Source organism: Pleurodeles waltl, unplaced genomic scaffold (assembly GCF_031143425.1).
Source record: "Pleurodeles waltl isolate 20211129_DDA unplaced genomic scaffold, aPleWal1.hap1.20221129 scaffold_67, whole genome shotgun sequence".
Taxonomy (NCBI): domain Eukaryota; kingdom Metazoa; phylum Chordata; class Amphibia; order Caudata; family Salamandridae; genus Pleurodeles; species Pleurodeles waltl.
This window is the reverse complement of record NW_027150384.1, coordinates 3,175,617-3,179,757: the sequence shown is the minus strand read 5'-3', so window position 1 is coordinate 3,179,757 and position 4,141 is coordinate 3,175,617.

The following is a 4,141-nucleotide window of genomic DNA, read 5'->3' as shown; positions in this document are numbered from 1 at the left end:
GTGGAGGTTGGGATGATTTCTCTTCCGACTAACATGATTTCTCCACAATAAATATCGGAAACTCTTACCTTGTGTCAGGATACTTCAATTCGATTTCCTCAGAAGCAGAAGATAACTCCTCAGTCCCGACCCGAGCTACTCACAACGAATATTAATCCTTCGTGCTGAGTACCCCGGAGGGGGAAAGGGGAATGGGATGGTAGAGAGACTGCCACAGAGATGATGAACGCCAGTACTCAGTCTGCCTCTTCACATCTAAGATTGGATACAGCACCTGCAAGAGTCACAGTCGCAATTACTAGGGACATACAACATCAGTTTTTCACTTTCTACTCTCAACACTTAATTCTCTTTAATTCTATTATTTCTTCACTCACCCTGAGTTCTCTGCAGCCTTGCTTCTCTCTATAAATGATAGCTCTTCTTAAAAAATGCTTATTACTGATTCTGGAAGAACTTCTCAACCTTTGTTAGAGATTGGTTTTATGTTGCTATATATATATATATATAGTTGGTGATAATGCGTTCTTCAAATCAGCTGATGTTATTTAATTTCTCCTGTCGTATTGTGACTTCTATCAATACTTGTATTTGTAAATGCTTGTTTATTAAAGTTTGTTTCTCCTTTCTTACTTCGACATTTGTTGATAACTTGTATTTGTAAATGCTTGTTTATTACAGTTAGTTTCTCCTTCCTTACTTCGACATCTGTCGATAACTTGTAGTTGTAAATGCTTGTTTATTTAAGTTTGTTTCTCTTTTAAACTCTATTTTGGTTTATTACCATTCAATTTGTAAATGCTTATTTGTTAACAGTTCGTTTCTCCTTTAAACTTGGCCTTTGTTTATAACCTTGACATTTGTAGATACTTGCTCTTTTAAAGTTCGTTTTTTCTTTGACTTTAATATCTTAAACAAGAACCTTGTAAACATAGGGTTAATTCATACATTAACTCTGTAGCCTTGCCGACTTCCACGGAAACGGTCTACTATCAAACTCTTCGAATAAACCTTGACAATATTTATCCGTTTTCTGTAATATAATCTTCAAATGTAATTTTACCTCACAGGAGTTTCTGTTCTAAAGCGCGCTCTCTCTCCACACAGCTGATTCCTGTCAGACCTCAGTTGAAGTGCAAGGCTTCCAGCTGGAGAGCTCGTAACCTAGCAACCAACCGATTGCAAGACTAGAACTGTAACTAACCTTCAGGACTCACAGCGGCCGTCTTGGATCTTCTCTTCTTGATTCTTCCTTTGAAATAAGCGCAAGATTACTCTGCAAACCTTCTTCCAGTTTGGGCTTTGCTGTCTCCACTGAGGATATCTCTTTGCTTTTCTCATGCACTTCTTTGATTTGACTTGGCAAGTTTGTGTGGTCATGACACCTTGCGCTCTGCTTCCAGTGTTTGTTTAGCCACGGTATTGGCCTGCAACAAACAGCTTATGTGATGTTGATACGGGTGCTGCAGAAGACGCTGAAGAATTTGAAAAGGGATCTTTGGTGTTGGCAAAGTACCCAAAAGCAGTTCATGCCAACACTGGAGCCAGTGTCAGAGAAGGAGAATTGGCAAATGTATCCATTGGTGGTTTATAGTACATGATTCCATCCGTTTGTGTTGAATTTGAGTAATATAGCTCGAACTTTAGGCATTTCTTATCGTAGATGCAGTGACAGGTACTAATTAAAAGTTCATTTTCCACCCACCCCAAGCTCAGAGAAGTGTCATCACTGTTGTTTAAAATTTGTAGAGGTACATCCTGATTGGCAGTGAGAGGGGTTCAGGAACTACCCTGGAGTTCTCGTGGTTTGCTCTGCAGGACTGGCCACATGGTGTAACTTGACATTGTAAATTGAAACAAAGAGGTTTCCATAGAACCAGGCAGCGGTGGTAGTATGACAGCTCTGTTACCATGTATTCCCAGGAGCGGAACCGGTGCTTGATATAAAGGGCCAAAATAATTTTTTACAGCAATCTTTTCTCATACTAGATCCCTAGCCTTTGGAATCCAGCCAGTTGGTGTTCTTGGTGAATCCTTCATTCCCAAGGTGGCAGCACATGTAGATGTGTTTTCATCACAGAACTGCTGTAATTCCTCAAGACAGTGACACGTTCATTTATGTCAAAAGGTGTGTTTGCCGCTACTGCACCAGAGCCATCAAGATCTGGCACACACATAGTTATGCCAAACAATACCTCATATGGGGTACGCCCTCCAAAAGACCTTCCAGGCAGATTATTAAGTGCTCTGTGAACTCCATACAGGTGGTTAAGCCAACTACGACCCATACCTAGTACTCTTGTTGTAAAGGATTGCTTTAAGTCTCGGTTTTTCCAACCCACAACCATGCTTCCTTCGGGTTGGTAGGGAGACGAGAAATGGAGTTGAACACCCATTGTTGCCATGGTGTGCCTGAATGCCCTAGAGGCAAAGGCAAGGCCCTGGACTAATGGAATGCCACAACTGCATATGTCCCGATGAAGACTTGCAGAACTTTAATAACAGTTTGAGCATCAGCTGATCGTTGTGTCCATACCCATGTGAGCCATCAAGATCTGGGACATACAGAAGTATGCCGAACAATACCTCATATGGGGTACGCCCTCCCAAAGACCATCCATGCCGATTATTAAGTCCTCTCTGAACTACATACAGCTGGTTAAGCCAACTACGACCCATACCTAGTACTCTTGTTGTTAAGGATTGCTTTAAGTCTCAGTTTTTCCAACCCACAACCAGGATTCCCTTGGGATGGTAGGGAGACGAGAAATGGAGTTGAACACCCATTGTCGCTATGGTGTCCCTGAATGCCCTAGAGTCCCTAGAGGAAAAGGCAGGGCCCTGGTCTAATGGAATGCCGCAACTGCATATCTCCCCATGAAGACTTGCAAATCTTTAATAACAGTTTGAGCATCAGCTGATCGTTGTGTCCATAACCATAGAAATTTGAAGCAAGAGTCAACAGCGACTAATACGTATTTGTATGCACCATCAGTTGTTAGGGCACCACAGTGGTCCAGGTGCACATATTGTAGTGGTTTGTTGGAAATTAGCAGAGGTATCTGCAGTGGGCACTTCACAGTGGACTCTTTGACTTGTTGGCAGATGTCCCAACAAAGGATATACTGTTTGGTCTGCTTATACAGACCTGGCCACCAGTAGATTTTTGGAAGTAAGGAAATAGTAGCCGTCACACAGGAATGGGCAGAAGCAACCCCTTGTGCTCTGCTTTTATGAGATTTAATCTTTGGTCTTGGTTGGGGATTACACGATCACCTACCCCTGGTATTGTTGCTAATGCAATGTTTTGGGTGCTTAGACCGTATGAATATTTAGCTGATACGCCTTTGGCAAGGACTTGCCATCAGCTGAAGCTTTCACTGCAGCTAGTGTTTCATCATCCAGCCTCACATGAGAGCGAGTAATCGTAGCAGCAGAAGCCGTTGCTACTGCTGACTCAGCTGCTTCATCAGCCAAGGTGTTTCCTACAACATGTATATTTACACGTTGATGGCCCAATGTGTGTACTACATGGACGTTTGGTAACGTTTCCTTCAGATCTGCTACTGTCCCCCACAAAAATCTGTGTTTGATGATTTCCCCTTTGTAATCTCTGAACTGATTTTGGCGTCAGTAATGCAGATATTTATTAAAGGACTGTACGCAATAGTACGAATCACACACAAACAGTGTCAATAGTTCAGGATCTGTATATTCCAGTGAAAATATTAGAGCCTTAGAGATTTACGCTAATCCTGCAAAGGTCCGAATTAGTGTAAAAAATGTTGATGGTAGTTCGCTAACTACCGCCATGGTGCAGTGGATCTTCGATACAGCGCACACATGGTGGCATTAGGCGGATGCTAAGGGGAGCAAGAAAAGTGGCTCTGCACTGGGTGCTGCACCACTTATCTTAAATCTGGCACAAAGTGTTCAGCAGTGGAATACAAATGTGATTTGTATGCTATTGGAGCGTTATCACCATCATTGAATCTTGTTGTGAGACTCTTGCTGTTTGAACGAGACTGCTGGGTTCGAGGTGGCAGTACCACCGCTTTTGGGTGACTGAGTCATTCCTTCATCAGTTGGTGGCTGTCGTTCCTACCCCTCTGGCTTGGTAGCAGCACCCCACCCAACCCAG